Source organism: Myxine glutinosa, chromosome 1 (assembly GCF_964187855.1).
Source record: "Myxine glutinosa chromosome 1, kmMyxGlut1.1, whole genome shotgun sequence".
Taxonomy (NCBI): domain Eukaryota; kingdom Metazoa; phylum Chordata; class Myxini; order Myxiniformes; family Myxinidae; genus Myxine; species Myxine glutinosa.
The window spans coordinates 419,648,200-419,669,770 of record NC_136261.1 but is presented as its reverse complement, the minus strand read 5'-3'; positions in this window follow the sequence as shown (position 1 = coordinate 419,669,770).

The window sequence follows — 21,571 nt, the reverse complement described above, 5'->3', positions numbered from 1 at the left end:
GGGGGGTTACCGGCTCCGCCCCTGACGAGGAACTGACAGCCAGCCCCTTCGTGGTAACCCCGTGGAGCGCATGGGCAATGGCGGCTAACCACGCTGGAGTGAGGACGCACACTCCCCGCGCCGCGCCGCCCCCAATCTCATCTGTTGTTGTAGTTGTTTCATGGGGAAGATGGGAGGAGGTAAGGGGAGGTCTTAAACTCACTACTGGTGCCATACAATCACATTCTGGTGCAACGAAGAGTCAGAATTAATGGAAACGAGTCCTTAACTGACATAGACTAAGAATAACTAGCAAGATGTCCGAAAGTTGTCTACGTGAGATGCGGTGGACCTGGGCACGACATTTAATGGGGGAAAAAGGGGAAGGTCGGTTCTACAGAGTGTTATTTACAGGCAATGGGACTAGGGAATGGGGGATTGGGGATAGTTGGGGAGTATTGGGGAAATAGGGGAATATTTACAAGCGGATATGGAGGCCAAATGCCATATCCGCAACAATATTATTGATGCTTTAAGTAAGCTTAGTTCGGGTGTTAGCTTTCTTCCAAATGTCCCATCACAATTAGTTAATCGGCTATTATTGCTGTTGGGTAGTAAGAAGGCTGGAAACAACAATTGTTTTAATGAAGCCTCAGTCATTTTAGACCAGTTGATGAACATGAAAATAATTAATAAATGTCAATACAAAGATATTTTATTATATATTAAATAAGATGAGAAGCACAATTCTTAGTTTTAATTTCACAATGAGTGATTACACAGCTTCATTCCCTTACCCACTACAACTTAACCACACAAAAGAATATGAGGCTTCTTTGTTGTCAATGGAGACTTACAATACCCTTTTTAATATCACAGAGAAAAACAACAAGTTTAGTTATAATCCAGGAAGTGGATATAAAACTATAACCGTTTCACCTGGAGCTTACGAGATTTCTCAAATATCTTCTGAAGTCTCTCGCCTTATGAAAGAACAAGGTGATGAACCAAAAAATATGGTAATAGATATTCAAAAACACACTTCAAAATCAACTATTAAACTTAAAAGTAATTATAAAGTTGATTTCACGATTGAAAAATCGTTTAGAGAGTTATTGGGTTTCTCTTCAAAAAGATTGAAACTAACGGGATGTTTTACAGTGATAATGTCATTCAAATGTCGTCCGGTATAAATTCGGTGTTAATTCATTGTGATTTGATTGATGGTGCTTATAACGATGGAATAAATACAAATACAATATTTTCATTCAGCGCATACTCAACACCAATTAAGCACCTGAATATGAGAAGGGCCTAAGTCCGCAACATAGTGCTTTGAGAAAATGTAAAAAAACATATTTTGATCAATATTATTATTAAATTATGGTATTCCTGTTGATGTGGCAGCTCATTTGTTCATATCTGAATGTAAAATGGCACAGTGCATGATCATACGCATTGCAGTTGCACCGCAGGGGGTCATTTAATGCGTTGGACTTGGGCCCATCTCACAATCATACCATAGAAAAATATTAGTTTGTTGTGTTTGTACCACACTTTTTTTCTTTCCAATTAAAATAAACAATATGCAGAGGCTTTATTATTGAAAGTAAACATATACAACATTTTGGCACTTCATTATGATTATATTTATTATAATTAATCCACTGTTCAAGTACACGTAATCTTTGACATAAACCGCGCTTACACTTTTGTCAGTATTGCAGTATCTAAACCTCATAGTCGGAGTTGTCCTCATCAGCATTGATATCCTCTGCCGTTATTATCTGATCTATCAGATGCTGTGTTGCTTCAGCCAAGTACTTCTTGAGTTTCACAACATCATCCTTCTTGGCTTGTTTCACTGGTATTGGTGCTGTGTAACACTGCCCAGCGGGCAGTGTAGGGGTGGCATTAGGCTTGAGCAGTGTGAATCAGAGGCGATTCAAGCCCATCATTGTTCTCGACACTTCAACCTCAAATGGATGTGTCTTGCTGAAGTTGAACTGCTTGTACTCAGATACAAGATAACGCTCATCATTGCGCTTCGTCGACTTCTTAAAGTATGGTCCCAGATGGCCGCGGAAATCTTGGATGAGACCTTGCTGTACTCGGACTACCTCAAAACTTTCCTCAACCATGTCCATCCATCCATGAAACCACTCCATGCTCTCTCTCATTCTCTTCTTTTTCTCGATAGTTGCAAAGTGCCTTGTCACATGGCAAGAAACTGTGCCCCCTTATCGGCAGGTGGTGCTCTATTGCATCAAATCGTCCAGTCTTCACTAGGGTGAATAAGAACTGGACAGCCATATGATTATGGTTCTGTCCTCAACAACCATCAGAGAACACATTGACTCGCTTCACGCCGGGAGAAAGCTTGTGTTCAAAATAATAATTGAGGCATGACATGACTTCATTGGCTCCCCGTTTAGCTGTTGTTTCGGGCCACATGAACATCGTTGATTTTTTCGTCTTTGCACTGTAAACGCAAAAGTTGTATAGCGACAGCTGGCGCGTATAAAATATCTCTCCAACGGGTAGGTGAGGATATGGTATGTTTTGCTGGAAGTCAATGGCTATAGTGTCAAACTCGTCATCCTCTGTTGCCTTGGTTGAGTCGGCTTTAAGTTTGTTGTAGAATGCCTTAGCTTTGCGCTTGTGTAGCTCCAACTCGGTCTTGAGTTTCCGCCGTGTTGCTGCATTCATTTCTACTTTCACTTTGACTTGCATTTCTGCACATGTGCCACAAACATCTAAGCGCGGCCTTCCAAGTCCATAATTAAAGTTATCTTTAAAATAGTTAAAGTAAAAGCGGTGTTTGATTGGACACTCTACAGATTCTGGCTCTACTATCCCAGCCTGAACCTGCACATATGCATCTGGGAAGTGCCTTTCCAAGAAAAGGATGTACATCCATCTGACACTCAGCTCTGGTGATAAATAGCAGCGTTTGGTTCGTTCCCTTCCGTAGTGCGAAACCTGATAAGGGAAAGAACGTATGTGTTGGTCGATCAGGCGTTTGTTGTCTTCTGAGACGGCAGTAGGTCTGTTGTTGTGTTTACCACGGTTGTCTATGGGTACTGTTCCTGCCATGACAGCACTCACGATGCGATGAATGCGCTATCTCTATAACGCATGTGCATGCGCCAGGGGGCGCATGTCTATAACAAAGGCCCAAGTCCTGGAGTTGGGCCTCTATTCTATACATGCCAGTTTTCTACCATACAGTGGCAGTACTTAGAGAGTGGACTTGGGTCCATTATTCATACACATGGTAGCCCTAGTAACGTTTTTCTGGGTCTAACTCAAATTGGCCAAATGATGGACTTGGGCCCTTCTCATATGCAGGTGCTCAATTGGTTATAAATTGAATATGGAACCCAAAAATCTTGTATATTTACCTGTCAGGAAAAACCATATACAGAGTAAATTTTAGGATAACCGACCAAGATAATCGTATGATATCCTTTAATGAAGAAATTATATCCATCAGAATTCACCTTCGTGAAGTTTTTTTTGATAAATAAATAATGGTTATTGTGAGAAAACACGAGTTGGGAAAATATAAAATAATTACAGGGGATGGGATGTTCCTTTCACCATACAATAAGGGTGAAAGTATGTTTCTTGGTAGAGGATACTATAAACCAAAGAGACAATGGGGTGTGGGACATCAATTTAGAAATAAAGGAGATGGGATAATTGATACTCCAATGAGTATTGGTTCAACCATTCTTAAACATAAAGACCTAATTGGTTCAACTGCTTCTGCCATGGGCTCAGTTGCGGGTGCTACAAAGAGTATAAAAGATGCTCAAAAGGAGTCTCCTAAATTACAAGCAATCAAAGAAATAAAAAAAGGTAAAATTCAACAATCTTCACAAGAACGACAAAAAATCATTAAAATACTTGGGTCAGGGTTTCAACAATTTTAATACTATATAAATACAAGTATGGAAGCGATTGATAGTATCTATGATTTGGATGATGCGATTATCATTTCAAACTCCACTAAAAAGGAAGACTATTTTAAGGTGAATGCTATAACAGGAACAGACTGGAATTCAAACGGAACAAAAAGTTTTGAAATAAATAATCAACAAACTTACTTGAATATAGCTGATAGTTTCTTGCTGTGTAAATTTAAATTCACTAAGGCTGGGAATAATACTAATGCTACACTCGTAAATGATTTCTTCTGGAAAATGTTTGAGAGTGTTCGCCTGTATATTGGAACACAAGAGGTTGAAGCGGTTGATTATGTCTCTGCTACATCTGAAACGATGAAATTTACACTATATTCGTTTAGTGATAGAATGGGCAAGGGAGCTGTTGAAGGTTTTATTCCTGATATGTCAACGGGAACAAATGCTGACCCTGGTTATAGTCAAAGGAAGGCAATGTATAATGATGAAACAAAAGCAGAGAATAGATTTTCCGTAGCAGTACCTCTTAAAGGTATATTTGGATTTTGTGATGATGATAAAGTTTTGTTTGGGCTTAAAATTAGATTTCAACTACAAAGGAATGATAATGTAAATAGGTTGCTTTTTGGGGCTCAAAATGCTTTTGGAGACAATAATAAATTTGTTATTAATGATTTGTGTTGGTATATCAGTGAATATACTCCCAGTCTTAAAACGGAAGAGATGTTAAATAGAAGACTTAACTCAAAGAAACCACTAAATGTATCATACCTTAAAATAAGATGTCAACACGTTAAACTGGAACACACTACCTACACTTGGAATTTGGGTGTTTTGGCAGGAAAACCACAATACCTATGGCTCATTTTTTTTAAACCAGATGGAGATGAAGGTACTGATAAGAATAATGCACTGAGTGATAATTCTAAGGTGAAACAACTTCGGGTTTCTCTTGATGGTACATTTTACCCGCGAGATAGATTGGAAATTGATTGGGAAAAAAATGATTATGCGGAAGCCTACAAGTCTTACCAAAAGGTGTGTGAAAGCAACGGTAATAATGATCCTATTTTGGATATGGTTGCGTTTCAAAAATTTATACAATCTACGCAATTGACCTGAGTTCTCAAAAGGAAACTATAAAGTCTAATAGAGTGGATACTTCTCTATACATTGAAAGAGGAGAGAATGAAGAAGTTGATGCTTATTGTTTGCTTTTGGAGGAAACAGAATTACAGATTAATACAGATAATGGTGTTATGATTAATATCACATAGGTTTTTTCTCATAAATAAATGAGTAGGAAAGAACCGGTATATGTTAATCAAATCAATCTTAATAAATTAACATCTTGTATTCAAAATCAAAAGCCTTGTATTATTAATGTTAATACAATTCAAAGAAAAGGAGCTGTAAGAATTGATGTTTTACTCACAATAGAGCAGGTAAAAACACTAAATGATGCTGGATCACTTATAATTTAAATGACAAAACCTATTTTGAAGAAATATTCAATACAAGAGGGAGGATTTCTCCCATTTCTAATCCCTTTATTTGCTGGTTTAAGTGCGGCGGGAGCATTGACTGGTGGTATTTCAGCAGCGGTAAAAACTGCTAACGAAAGGAAGGCACAACTAAAAGCTCAAAAAGAATTGGAAAGACATAACAAGGAGTTGGAGAAACAAAATAGTGGAAGTGGTGTAATTGTAGATTTTGCTCAAAAACTTGAAAGTCTACCTGATAAAGCTAGATTGTTGGGTGGAGATATGCTTTCCTCTATCGCTCAAGCGGGTGTTAAACTAACTAAACGGGGTAATGGATTGTATCTTTCTCATAAATAAATGGATAAATGGTTTAAACAATTTGGAAAGAATACAACGGCAAATATAGAACTAGCTAATATTGTAAAACACTAAAAATTGATAATGTGGTTATTTGTATGAGAGATGAATTAATACATATAAATAAGAATACAAAGAATATTATTATGAATTTAGACACACAGAATGGTTCTCATTGGGTTTGTATTCATAATAGTCAGGATAAATATTATTTTGATAGTTATGGTATGCCACTACCTGTTGAAGTAATACAATTCTTACAGAATGGTGTTTATCAACCATTTCAAGTTCAAGAAATTAATTCTAAATGTTGTGGTCAATTATGTGTATATGTATTATTTAAACTCAACAATAATGAAAATTTTTATGATATCATTTTTTATCTAATACAAATGACTTATGTTGGAAAAGATGGTTCTATCTTTGAAGAATCCTCTCAGGATATTGATTTATCAAATTATTATACAAAGGCACAGGCTGAACGACAAAAATATAGTATAAGTAAAAATATTAATATGAAGAATACTTATAAATTAATCAATTATCCAAACCCTACAGATGCGAATGACTTAATTAGATTCAGTGATTTATCACAATATATATTTTTAAAGAAAACAGCACGTTTTGTGAAACAAGTAAAATTTACAACCACAACACCTGGTTATACTGACCATACACCTTCCCTCATTGAATTTTACTACCTGCTTACAATTGAATTTTATAAAGAAGGGTATATAGTTAATATGCGAATTAATAAATGGGGGTATGATATGCTTGATTTAGGGTATAATTGGTCTTTTTCAATAAACTTAGAAGACCAACATGATTTGAATCAGTCTCGTAAAGAAGAATATTATCCGCTTGGCGAGGATAAGGATTTATGTGGAAGTACAATTAGTAAACAACAAATACATGATTCTAAGAAAAGAAAAATATATGATAGTATCGTGATGGTTAGCATAACAAAGAAGGAAGGTAATGAGATAAGGATAGAAAGCCGAGGAATACAAACCGATTTGGTAGTGGGAAGATGGGGTGGTATTACCTGTCATAATATTAATCTCACATATATTTCTGATGCATAAATGGCAGGAAGAAGACTACAAGAGAATTATAATTTTTGTATTCAGGGATACCTACAAGAAAAGGGTGCTCGGTTTTACATACCGTATGAATTGAAACATACCCATGGAAATTTTACCATTAAAAACTGGCCTTGTACTGATATTGCTAAACCCACAAATAGAGACTTGATTAAAATATTAAATAAAAATGAACTTCTCAAAGTTATGAAATATAAAACTCTTTTAGAAATCATCAACAAATCTTATAGGTATCCTATTATGAGAAAAATAATTATAGATACAAGAATATCTCAAAATCCAGATGAGTATATGTATAATATTATTTGGGGTTCAAACTCAAGGGCAGCAAGGGATGAAGAAGAGAAGGAGGAAAGAGAGAAGGAGGAAAGAGAGAAGGAGGAAAGAGAGAAGGATGAAAGAGAGAAAAAGGAGAAGGAGGAGAGGGAGAAAAAGGAGAAGGATGAAAGGGAGGAAAGAGAGAAGGATGAAAGGGAGAAAAAGGAGTAGGAGGAGAGGGAGAAAAGGGAGAAGGAGGAAAGGGAGGAAAGAGAGAGGGAGGAAAAATATAAAATAAATATGTCACCCACAGGGTGAACCGTATCTTGCCAAAATGTGAAAATTCCGTTTTTTCGTCATGACGTCACCAAATGACGTCATAGCGTCAAACTGTTTACAGATCTGGGAAGCACTCATCAAGGGCATTCATATGAGGTATTACTCGATATGGTACCTACGATTTCAAAATTTGACCTTGGGGTCAATAATTTTCGACCTCCAGCGCTAACCATGAAGGTCAAGGCCGATCGCCACCAAAAACTAATCAGCTGAGCGCCGGACCATATACTAGATTCCCATGAAGTTTGGAGACGATCCGATCAAAGTTACTCAAAAAATTAGTGTTTCGTCGACCTCCATGATTGACCACAAAGTGACCTTGACCTTTGACCTTGACCTTCAAAATTTTGTGTGCTGAAGGGTATCTCTATAGGACTCTGATATGCGAAGTTACAGGAGTTTCCAATAATAACTGTGGTCTACAGAGTGATCTAAACGTGAAAAAAAAATGATTAACCACAAACAAAAAAACAAACATACAAGCTGACTAATACATCTTGCAAAAACTTCGTTTTGGCAAGATAAAGATGGAAATCAGTGAGATTCGTAAAAGATTACATGTAATACGACAAATAAATCAATCTCAACGCACCGAAGAGGAAATTAAAGAAAGAATAACTCTACATAGGTATTGATTTCAAAAATGAGTTCTGAGATGAGTTCAATTTCAGGGAGGAGATTTAAATGAGAAAGTGGTGAAGAAGAAGAAGGAAAAGATTATGTGGTTGATAATGTTGGTGTTGTTGACTTTAGTTAGTTTTTTTGTAAATAAATGGAGGAGAGAGTGAAGACATTTCTGAGGATTCTTTATGTTTTAAAAATCAAGATTGAAATGTATATGTTGAAAACCAAAAAGGTTTTGGTACTATGTAGTACTTTTTCTCATAAATAAATGAGTTATTGTCTCAAATGTAAAAAGAAAACTAAATCTAAAAGTGTATTGTATGTTAAAGCTAAAAATAATAGAGTTTATCAAAAAGGAATATGCCAAGTGTGTGGCTCTAAAAAGTGCCAATTCATCTCTCCTAAAAGTGGAGGAGACATACAAAAGTTTCTATCAGGAAGTAAATTTACAACAACTGGAATCCCAGGGGAATTACACCTTCCAGGGTATTCTTTCTGTGGTCCAGGAACAAACTTAGATAAAAGATGAGATGAGACTGACAATCGTAAACCTTGGTCTAAACCTATAAATAGGGTTGATGAAGTGTGTATGAAGCATGATATTGCTTATGGGAATACCACTACATTGGATGAAAAACATGAAGCAGACAGAGAAATGTTGTATAGTTTGTGTTTGATACGAAATCCTACGTTGAGAGAGAAAGTTGATAGGTTTATTGTGAAAAAAATGATAAGTGCTAAATTGAAACTTGGTCTTTGTTATTCCTCAAAAAACTATTAGGCTCTAATGATGTCATCAAGACTGAGGAGCTTTTGGCTGAAGAATTACACAAACCTATAATCACCAAGTTTAAAAGAAGGAAGGTTTATTCCAAAGACACTGACCACATATGGTCCGCTGATTTAATTGAATTGAATAATGATAGGGGATACAGGTATGCTTTAACCGTTATTTATTTGAGGAGTAGATTTGCCTGGGTTGTTCCTTTAAAAAATAAAAAGGGTCGTACTTTAATGTTAGCCTTCCAACATATCTATCTATAATTCCAGTAATCTCTGTGTGTATGTGTGTGTGTATGTGTGTGTGTATGTGTGTGTGTATGTGTGTGTGTCTGTGTGTCTGTGACCGCTGTTTCTCGACAACCACGGGTCCGATATACTTGAAACTTGCCAGGTATATTGCTGGGGACCTGAGGATGTGCCTTTTCTAGGTTTCATATTAATCGGAGAAGTAGTTACCGAGCTATGTCCAAAAAACGATTCAACCAATCAGAGAGCAGCGAGCTATCACGTGTGCCGAACGTGGCGAACAGACTCTGCCTCGGACGGCACATTTGAGAGCGTATTCATTTATTTCACGTTGGCAAACTATGTTGGCGCTATGTTGGCGTTAAACTATGTTTTAAAACTAATTAAAACTAATTTGCGATTCATCGTAACTGCGATATGCGACCTTCCGGACAGTCAAATGAGGACGTCACTTCCGGACTTACGGATAGTCATAGTGACGACGTACTGATGCTGAACGTGGCGAGCAGACGCTGCCTTGGACGGCACATTTGAGAGCATATTCATTTATTTGACGTTGCAATCTGTGTTGATTGTTGTAAGGTACGATCGATTGTAGTACACGTTTATAATAACTCTGCCGATACAGGCCCGATTAACTGCAGCGCCATCCGAGCTGCGGCGTCGGGACAATACATTCATTGTACGGTCACATCATGCACTTACGGGCACGCCCATGGGCCCATGGGCACGCCCATGCATGCATGGGCGAAGACATTTTTTTTTTTTTTTGGCAAGGAACGGGCACCCACGTACGGGCACGTCCTAGTATTTAATAAATGTAAAAGAAAACCAAAGAAGTTATAGTGGAGTGGCTTATGGAAATGATCGTGACACGCTGGCCCAAAGCACTAAATTTGGCACAGTTATACTTTAGGACCATACAAAACTTTTGAGAGGAGGCTGCCCGATTTTAGAGGCCCAGGTCAAGGTCAGGTCAAGGTCAAAGGTCAAATTATGTGTTTGTCACGTTTTTGCCATATCCAGCTCATAGCTGTCATCGAAACATGATCTCAGTGTCTAAATAATCATTTTTAAGGACAAGGAATCCATTTGTATTATGGAAAATATCCTCAGGTGCTGCCATATTATATTTCAAGGTCAGGTGAAGGTCAAAGGTCAAATTATGTGTTGGTCATTTTTGCATCGGTGTTTTTGACGTACATCGATACGCTGAGGGAGGATACTGGATTGGCCAGTACAAAGGAGGTCACGGCCTGCATGACTTATGCTTCACAATTTCCGTGACAGATACACAGTCCTGTGCATGGCAGTCCTGCGTTCCTGCACGTGCAATTCTTTGAACAAGTGGGTGTCGCCTTACATCCACACTTGAGTAGTTCTCTACAACTAAGAGCAGCAGCTGACAGGGTTGTCCAGGTTGGACGCCACCTGGTATCTGCTTTGGTCCACCCAAAGCCATCTGGATTTGGTGCAGCTAGGATGGGCTTCAGACTCTCTCTCCAAATGCTGGCTTGGTACAGGCATCGATTTACATGCTGGAGCAGTGTGTTCTGAGTTGGAGGAAGCTTCTCCATCATCTTCACTCTCCTTGGGAATAGCTCCTGTCAAAGGTCATTCACATTGACATGTGGGGTTGTGTTGTCGTACGTGATACAGGTAAACCGCTCGATCACATTGAATGCTGGAGTTGTAATCACCTGTGGAACAAACGCAGTCAGGGACGTAATGGTGAATCCTTCTGTGGCTGTCGGGTAAGCTTTCCATGCCTTCCAAGCTGACTTTTTGCCTTTACCACTGAATTGGGATGTTACATCAGAGCCAGAGAATGCATGGAAAAACGGCAGAGCACGAGCTTTGGCTTCCCCAAGTTCCTGGGAGATTGAGTTGACATGGTAATAGCGGAAGTGTTTACCAGTACCAAAGCCAACCCATAGTTGCATACCTGGATGGTGCTGCACAAGATCATGAAACACTCCCACCAGAATCACAATCACGTCTGTGTCTACGGTTCTGATGAGAACAGTAGCCGCCCCTTCCCTTAGGGCATCGTTTACATGAAGACATATTCTACTGTCTGCTTCTTCGTGATCACTCTCTCCCATTGTGATGTTAGCCTGATTCGATTGGATTCATGGACCAGATGTAATGTAAACGTGTTTGGTAAGCGGATAGTCGTGTTTGACTACGTCCTCCGTCAGCAGTGCAAAAAGCTCCTCCTTGTTGGTAGGACCCTGTAGAATCAAATTTTTGTGAATGAATATGGATTAATTCCACTGATTTTAGCAATTTTAGCCCTCTCGTCGGGGATGTTAGCCCCCCCCCCCCCGGTCTGGGACAGCCTGGCACCGCCACTGCCTATATGGCCATCACCTGGTGGAACTTCCCATAATAGTAATGGATTCATTGACTAAATATGTTGGTTATGTGACTAAGACCAAGTTCTTTAGGTTATATATAAGCTGGATATTGCAAAAACATGATAGACACATAATTTGACCTTTGACCTTGACCTGACCTTGACCTGGGACTCTAAAATCGGGCAGCCCCCTCTCAAAAGGTTTGTATGGACCTAAAGTAGAACTGTGCCAAATTTGGTCCTTTGGGCCAGTGTGTCACGATATCACTTAAATTTGGACTTTAGCCACCCCACTATTATGGACTGACGAGGGAACAGAGTTCTATAACAAAATATTTATGAAATTTCTAAAGGGGGAGGGTATTAAATTATACAGCACCTTTAATGAAGGAAAAGCAGTTGTTATTGAGCATTTTAATCGTACTTTAAAAGATAAGTTATATAAAAAATTCACTCAACTCGATTCTCAACAATGGGTGTATTTTATTCAGGATATTGTAGATAATTACAATAATACAGTTCATTCGTCAACAAAATCAAAACCATCGGAAACATTTACAAAATTAGAATATGAAAAGGAGATTAATTTGAGAAAGCCCAAGTTCAAAGTTGGTGATATTGTTAGAATATACAGATGGAAAAGCCATTTTGAAAAAGGTTATACAAAGACGTGGACTAATGAATTATTTTTTTAAATTGTTGATGTAATGGATACAGTCCCTTGGACTTACAAATTATATGATATGAATGGGGAAGAAATATTAGGGTCATTTTATTCACAGGAATTACAAAAAACAAAACTGATAAACCATTAAACAACAACCATCCATACTTTTATTCACCCCACCTAGATTAGCTAATTTAATTAGTGGTAATAATAAAAAAATTAAATAAATAAAAATCATAAGCCACGCCCACACAGACCACGCCCATCATCCCCCACCCCCAGTGCATCCCCCACCCTTGATCCCCCCTCATCCCACCCCCACCTTCCACACACACACAAGGGGAGGGGAGGGGTGGGATGAGGGGGGGGGGGGTCAAGGGAGGGGGATGCACCTTTCCCTTTTTTTCCTTTATTCTCTTTTTGTAATTCATAATTAAATAATTTTGAACAAAGCATATATATATATAAATATTTAAAATATAAAAATATTCATATTATTAAAACATTTTTCTTGAGGGATATATTCAGCTTCTTCCCAGCACAAGCCATCAGCTTCTTCCCAGCTTAAGTCAAAAGTATTTTCATCAGATGTCTTTAGGTTTTGAATCTCTTTCTGTTAAAGACAAGGGACAAGGAGAAAAATATGTTATATATCTCAACGATTTAAAATAATGAATATTATGAGTATTATGAATCGCACACCCATGCATACCTCTAAAAAAATCGAGCTTGATGTCAAGCTCGTTGAGTTGAAAATGTAGGGTATCGCAGGTTGGTAGTAAATAACCACTCTTTGGGATCTCAAAATAATTCCACTCATAGTTGTGGTCTTCGAGGTTAATACTGAAAACAAAATAAAGAGACATCACACACACATATATACATACACACACACATATATACACATACACACGTACACACACATATATACATACACACACACACATATATACACATACACACGTACACACACATGTATACATACGCACCCATATATATTCACAGACAGACACAAACATCTCGTTTTTACCTTTGATTCCACCATCTCAGAGGTCGATTATTCAAACCCAGTTCGTTTTGAAATTCTTGAGGAACAGTTTGAAATCCTGCCAGGATATTGAATTGCTGTAAAAAAGAGAGATCGAAACATGAGTCATAAAATTAATCACTTACAAAGCTTTGAACACTTTTATTCTGAATGAACTTACCAAAGTCCTGGTGAGTTGATATAATTTTCATCAGAGTAGAGACTGTAATAAGACATGTTGATGCTCATCTTCTTCGGTTCGTAATCATTACAACAGCACGGCAACACGGCTTTTTATAATGTCCAAAATGTATTTTCAGGAACAGAACTCAGATTTAACATTTCGAGGAAACAGGAAATAAGACAATGGAATTCGTTCCTGGAATTTATCCAAGTGTCATTTCTCAAAAGTGAGGAGATTGAAAGAAAAACCGGTTTTTTTGTATGGTAATATCTTTAAAAAGAATCAAACTTAAACATTTTCTTTCTTAAAGCTAATGTTACTGTTAAAAAAGTAAAAAAAAAGTAAATGAAAAAATTAAATTATTTCCCACGCATAAACAAATATTTGTAGGATCGATGTTTGAGTGGTCTACTCGGAATCATTGATAGTACCATAAGACCAAGGGGGGATCATTGTTTGAGTGGTCTAATGAACAACATTAAGGATAGGTGTCAAAAGGCTAAAAGGTTCGTAAAGAGGTGAGAGGAAAATTAACATGTAAGTGTATGGGTCGATGTTTGAGTGGGTTAAAGATAATCTGCCAGATGATATGTAGAAGAAGGATTATAGGTCAAAAGTGTTTGAGTGGTTTAATGAACAACATTAAGGATAGGTACTATAGACAAAAGGTTCATAAAGATTAGGGTGGGAGAAATAGAGGTGTTAATGGGCAATGAGGTTAAGAGGAAAATTAACATGTAAGTCAATGGGAAAATGAGAGTGTCCCAGAAGCAACATATATACACTACTGTTGTGGCTATTGAAGTCACCGCACCAAAAGATTGACCCTTCGCACATGCATAAAACCTCTTTAAGCGCAAGAACATTCAAAGAGAGACACGGATTATAAAAGTTAACCACTGAGAAGGTCTCACTAGGGCTAGGAAATAAAACCACATTACTGCAACTCCACATGACAATCTATAACCCTATGAGGAACTCCTGACCTCACAAAAACCCCACATCCCCCCCCCCCCCCCACTTCCCCTAGCTATATCCCTGCGAATTGACAAATAATTTGGAATCCTATATGAAATGTGGCTCTTTAACCAAGTTTCTTGGACACATATTATATCTGGTTTTACTATGAGATCACTTAAAAATTTAATAAACTCTGAACCGTGAGCAGGTAAACTTTTCGCATTCCATTGAAGGAGCCTCAGTCCTCAAGAAAGGGGGGGTCTTTCTGAGGCCTGGACTTCGACCCGCTCCTCTTGTGCCCCAACAGAGCATGGATCTGACCAATGGAAAATTCCTCCCAACCCAGATGCATAGCCGCGGCGACCGACACAGCATGGATTTTGTCCGTTCAACTAGACGCTACTGCAGAGCAGTTGATAGATTCGGAAATAAACGCAATAAACACGTCTTTAGAAATATTTAAATCGGAATCAGATTTGGCTCTCTCTGATCGACACTCGACTCGCTCAGTTTCAGTCTGGACTCCTACTGTTTTAGTGGCGACCTTCACCGAGTCAATGGGATTAGAGTTACGCAAACCTGCATACGAGGCAGGTTAAGTCCCAGAAACTTTCAAAGCGGCTTCAGCGTAAGTTGATTTTTCCTTTACCTTTACCTGCTGAATAAGCGCTGCTTTTTGAAAAACCGGGCAGCCTCGGAAAGCAGAGCTGTGTGCCCCACCACAATTCCCACAATGCATTTGCTCACTCGGGCAAGCGCTATGTTCATGATCGCCATTGCATCTGCTGCAGTGAACCTTGCCCCGACAAGCTGGGGCCGTATGCCCAAACCTCTGACAATTGTAGCATCTAAGAGGAGCCGGGATGTAATCTCTTACCGTGAAGGCCAAATAGCCGAGCACTACCTTTGATGGAAGGCAAGATCCACTGAAGGACAGCAAGACTGATAAGGTGTTCACCTTCTCTCCATCCCTGAATGTGGTAAGACGGTGATCATCAGTCACACCACTGGAGGCCAAATACCTCTTAATCTCTTCAATTTCTATGGACGAATCCACCCCATAGATGACACCACGACATTCTCTCATGTACTTCGGGATTTGACACGAAACACAGACCTCACCAAAATGAGTTGCTTTCAACACCTTGTCCCTTTGCCTGGCTGACTTGCACTCAAGGAGCAGGTTGCCCGACCGAAGCACTTTCGCAGACACTACTTCCCCGAACTCTTTCTTTATGAGCACTGCTAACTTTATAGGGTTGGACGGACCCACACAATTAGGCCTCTCAACGGCCGCCACAATGACCACAAACTTTTCGAGTGAATCAATGGGGTTGCCAGAGGCCTGGGAGAGGGAAGCCCTATGCTTGGGCTTCCCAACTGAGGACACCTCATCAGAGGACACCTGGCCTCCCCTCTCTCTCTTCCGAGGTTTGCTAACAGCTTTAAAAGACCCCTCCTCGTCCTCCCTTGAGGGACTCTCCATTTATTCCCACTAGCGGGAATTTAATCTGGACCGGGAATTTAATCTGGACCGGGAATTTAATCTGGACCGGGAATCAAGCCCGGAAGTGCGAGCGACAAAACTGCCACGAGACCGCAACAAAAACGAACCGAGGATCACGCAGCCCGATCCTCCCGTACCATTCCTCAAATAATTCGTGCCTTTTAACTCCACAAAGCCGAATTGATTCGCCGTTAGACCTACTTTCGAACATGGTCTAAATAATCACACACGTACATTACAAGGTATTCCAATGCATAACGCTGGGCTTGACAATCACTTCCTGTGGTAACAAAGTGTTCAAACTAAAGTATATCGAAACAAATCAGGGGTAATATGCAGCACTATTTCCTGATTACGTATGTACACAAACTTGTGAGTTGTGATGCGGTCCTCGCCAAGAACACTGCGCTGTATGACCGGAAGTGCGTCAGAAGTAAATCAAGATACCGGTTGATTAAATTTAACATTACCAGTTGCAGTACAAATAAAATTAAAATACATCATATTATGAAGTTATATTTAACAACCAGTAACAGAAAATATTATTATGTGATGTTGTCATTTTCACAGATTCCTCTGAACCCACGTGTGGTGAGACGCCCGAGCCACGTCAGTTTAATGAAACTTTGATGAAGGGATCTTCAAACATTGAAGCATTTCTTATGACTGTTTTCATCCACCCTAAACCTGGTGTTGGTTTGACTGTTTTGGTGGAGATCTTGGGATCCTCAGGTCCTGAGTTTGAATCCCGATTAGCTATTGAATTAACACCAGCTGGGGTTGACTCACCTGCCATCCTTGCGAGGTGGGCAAAATGAGTACCAACTCACTGGGTCCTCTCTCAAGGAGGTTGGTGGCAGGATTTACACTCCGGTGTTGACGAACTCACCAACATAGAGAATAAACCAGGGTCTCAATGCAATCTTTTCGTTTCCATGGTGACAGACAACTTAGAGACTTGGAGTACTTCAAAATAATTGAAAACTTAAATTATTTACTAACTGGTATCTTCACCCAGGTCATACTACCTTCTTCAACTAAAGCATCAAACAAGTCCGGATACGCCGCTCTTCGACTGTGTCTTGTTTTATTTGTTTTTGTTTGCATAGACGAGGCGCATGGAAGAACAAAGGTTTATTGTGGAGTGATACCCAAGTGGCTTGAGCACACAAGGAAGAACTTCATCAAAACCGTTGGTAAGGAACGGCTGGCTTGGCAAGCGATAGCAAGCTGCTTGGTAACTGAACACACAAACTAGCCAGACCGAAGACCCTTTTGTGATTCTGCCGCTTGTGTAATGAACAAAGTATATTTACGGTGATGTTCAACCATTTTCACCTTTTGTTACCTCCGCAACTGAAGGTGGATGCAGGTTATGTTTTTCACCCCTATTTGTCTGTCTGTTTGTGAACAGAATATCTCCAAAAGTTGTGGACAGATTCGGACGAAATTTGGTGTATGAGTTGCTCAGCGACAAGAACAAGCGATGAGATTTTGGTTCAAGTCGAATCCAGATCCGACCTTTCAGTGTCCGACCCAGCAAAACAAAGTGTTCACCTGGTGCAGGTAAGCTCTCCTCCGAATGCAGTTCGAGTTGAGCTGTGTTTCGCTTTTCAACATCGCTGGAGTAGTTTTCTTTCACCTTAGGTGTCAGTAAGTGAGTGAGTCTGTGTCAGTCAGTGAGTATGTATGTGAGTGAGTGTGAATCGTCAGTCAGTTAGTGAGTGTGTATGTGAGTGAGTCAGTGAGTGAGTCCACAAACACTTCAATCATCATTTATCGAACCAAACACCCGATTTTGACCAATCTGACCACAATCTGCATACCTGATACCTAATCAAGGTGTATTGATCAAAATCTGCGCTCATTAGGGGCGCCTCCTGGGGGAGGTTTGCGCTGACACAAAATAGTTATATACTTTCTTCTCCGAAACTACACACACAATTTCGATGAAACTTGACTCCAACCTTCATCACCAACCAACTTCATGCACCAAACTTTGTCCATGACATAAAAAAAATCAAGGTCTGAGGAGGTTAGTGGGATTTCAGTGACTGTTGCGCTTGATCCAAGAAGCTTCTGGACCCGCAGTCCGGTTTTTATTTCGACGATTATTCACTTTAATTTTTAACTGATGCATGATTTAACCAACTCGTCCATTGTTTGGATTAAATAATGGCGATGTTCGTCAGTGTACGATTACAGCTAACTCATAACCCACTGAACACTGAATAGCATTGAGGTTCAGGCCCTTTGGGATACTGGTTCCTAAATAGGGCAAAGCAAGCAGAGACTGGCTACAAGATACCTTGCCAGACACCGTTGTAAGACCAGTGGAAGAAATCCTACAGGATGGATTGTGATAAAGGCTGAAAATCGAAGCCCCATTCCATTTGAAGGAAGGTTTGAAGCAGAGTTTAAGCTTAAAAACGGTGGGAGAGAAGAGTCCATTTCAGTCCTTGTTTTGGTCAGTAAGGGACCGGTGACAGACACAATAATTGGCTTCAACGTAATTTCAGAATTGATGGTTTAGAACAAGGTCAAGACTGACGATATAGTCGTACCACCAGAGTCATTCATTTCTTTGTTTGCGGAACTGAGCCGATCACAAATATATGCAGTCACCCAGACTGTGCAGAATCGAGAGGAGGGACCAGTTTTCATGTGTACAGACCATCGCCAAACTCAAATTCTTCCTGGGAAAACAACAAACATCCCTTGTGTTCATTCTCATCCATTTGCAGTCAAAACACCCACAATGTGAGAAACTGACCAAGAACAGTGCTGGTCAGAAAAGAAGACAGTTAAATCTAGTTTTTTTTTTTTTTGGTATACTTCATCTCGGCTCCGACGAGAGCGAATACGTGGAACATATGAGGGGGTCGGGAGACAACAGGGGGAGAGAGAGAGAGGGAAGAACAACAACAGTATGTAACAGGAACATAGGGAAATCTGTGGAAGAGAGAGAGCTGGGGTGGGGTATACGGGATAAACAAGATGGACACTACGGACTTTTCATTCAGGAAGGAAATCAAAATTTCAAGAAGACAGATTTATGGTGGATTAACAGGGGTCAAAAAGATGAAGGTTTTGGGTGGGGGAAGATATGAGATGGTGGTGAACACCTGTTTTCAAGACCTGGAGGGAGGAGTGGCATTTTTTTTTTTTTTTTTTTTTTTGTATACTGAATCGAGGCTCGTGAAAGAGCTAACATTTATTTCACAAACAAATCAACCAGACAAACAAAATATACAAAAAGATGGAGCGGAAGACAAGATGGGGAGAGAAGGGGAAGCACACAACCACAACATTTGAGAGCAGGGAGAAGTGTGGGAGGGAGAGGGCTTGGGGGCAGGAGGCATTGGAAGGGGAGGGGGGGGGGGGGGAGAGGTATAAAACACAAGGGGACAGAAATTAGTGGGGGTAGAAAAGATCAAGGTTTTGGATGGGGGACAGCATGGGAGTTTGTTGCAGAGGTGGCAAAAGAGAAATGAAAGAGTGAAGGTGAGCAGAGTTTTGATTGTTGAAGTTTCAACAGAAGAAGGTTGCTGGCAGACCTTGTGCATCCTGCGGGAATATTTGGGAGACATAGCACAGAGTGCAAGACCGGAGAGGAATCAATAGAAGACAGAATGACTGCCTACCTGCCTGTGGTGAGAGAGTGAAAAGCTCTCATAATCAGCTTAATCGTGGAATATACCAACAATCATAAAAGCCTTGGTATCTCCAGCGTGAGGCCACACCAAGTGTGAGGCACGAGCACCAGCCCAGAGGGGAGAGGAGTACTACCTGAAACAGCAGATGAAAGCTTTGGAGGGGGTGAGCAGCTCAGCAGTGCCAAGGAAGGACTTAGCAGGATGGAGGATTCCCAGTTGGCGAATACCTTTGGAGGCCAGCTTGGACATTTGGCATTCCCAGGAAAGATCATGGCTGATAGTGAGACCAAAAAGCTTGAGTGACTTCTTCAAAGAGGGTTGTTGAGAAACTAGATGTGAGGGTTTTTCAGACGGTCTTTTCAGAGAGACAAGGTGAGAGTGTGATATTTATCAGGATTGAAAGACATGTTCCATGTCTTTGACCAGCTTGTGATTTCATCCAAGTATGCAAAGCGTTAAGAGACTGCTTTTTGCCTGGACCTGTCGATCTGAGAGATGAGAGATGGAACAGCAGAGGGTGGATTCATCAGCAAAAAGATCTGAACCATCAAACAGCAAAAAAGAGAGTCAGAAAGATCACTGATGAAGATTAGAAAAAGCACAGGGTCAAGAACACTTTCTTGAGGAACTCCAGCCTGCTCAGGAGGAGGAAAATGAATGAATGATCGTTTTAAGGCCATTTTCCCCGCGAGAGCAGGGGTTAGCCTTGTGGGCCCCATGACAATCATGGTTCCCTGTTTGAGGCAATGTTTTTATGGCCGGATGCCCTTCCTGACGCCAACCCTTAGTCGCCTCTTACGATGCGAAGGGATACGGTGTACCTATTCTAAACCGGGGTACACATCGGGATCATTCATCCCAGCAAGCTGGTATTCAATTGGCCGACCTCGGAAGGATGACAGGCTGAGTCAACCCCCCTGGCGTTAATTTTAGCGATCGACCGGGAATCCCACCCAGGATCCTAGGATCCCAAGCTGGTACCCTAACCGCTAAGCCAACACCAGGGTTCCTGCTCAGGAGGAGGAGATGAGAGAATTCCATTTCGAGCCACACGATGAATTCGACAGGAGAAAATCCGTGAGCCATGCGTGGAGATTTTCATGGACACTATAAGAGGAGAGCTTGGTGGGCAGAGTGGGGTACCAGACCGTATCGAAGGCACAAGATATGTCCAGGGAAACGGCTCTGCTTTCCTGTCTGGCATTGAGGACATCCGTCCATTGTTGAGACACCTGATGCAGCATGTCCAGATTAGAGTGGCATTGTCTGAATCCATATTGATCATCTCAGATTAAACCATTGGAGAAGAGGATGGATTTAATGTCAGAAGCGATGATGGATTCCATGACCTTGCTGATGATTGGGAACAGGCTGATTGGTCTGCACTTGCAAGGATCTGCTTTTGGAATATTTTTTTTTAGTTTTTGGAATAATTCTTGCTACTTGGTCTGGCGAGTGGCCACATCGAATTTAATCTCAATCTTTTTGGGGGAGTGGGAGGGAGAGGAGGGGATAGTTCCCCATTTCTCTTCTTTGGAAGTCTGTGTTTAAAGGTATTTCCTTTAATAACAATTCATTAAAAATGATGTTGAGAAAATTGTGGTGGCAACCAGCTGTGCGGCCTTCCAAATTGGGACCTGTGTAAGTGAGATGTTTGGCAGCTATCAGTGTTGGCAAGAAGTGCAGTCATGCCATGATTGTAAATGTTTTGCAAGGCTTTCAACTGTTTTGGTGAGCAACTCTCGGTTTGAACATGATTACTTATGGGGATATGGACAATAGGGTGGTCCCGAAAAATGAAGTTGAAAATTTTATTGCAACCACCTTGCCATTTCTTTACATAGTCTGAAAAAGAAGTTAGACTACAAAATTTGGTATAGCTTGGACAACGTTTAGAGGTGCCACAAAGCCATTGCAGATTGAGCTCACAACAGTATACATTACACTATGGTGTATTTGTTATTTAATGTTAATACAAACGATGCATCAAATTAACCACTTTCGTGGTTAATGTTTATTAATGGTTAATGTTTACTCACTGCATAGTGCGTATGTGTCACCTTATTGCCCTTAATCCATAGTGTGCTATGATTCACCCATCTGGGGAAC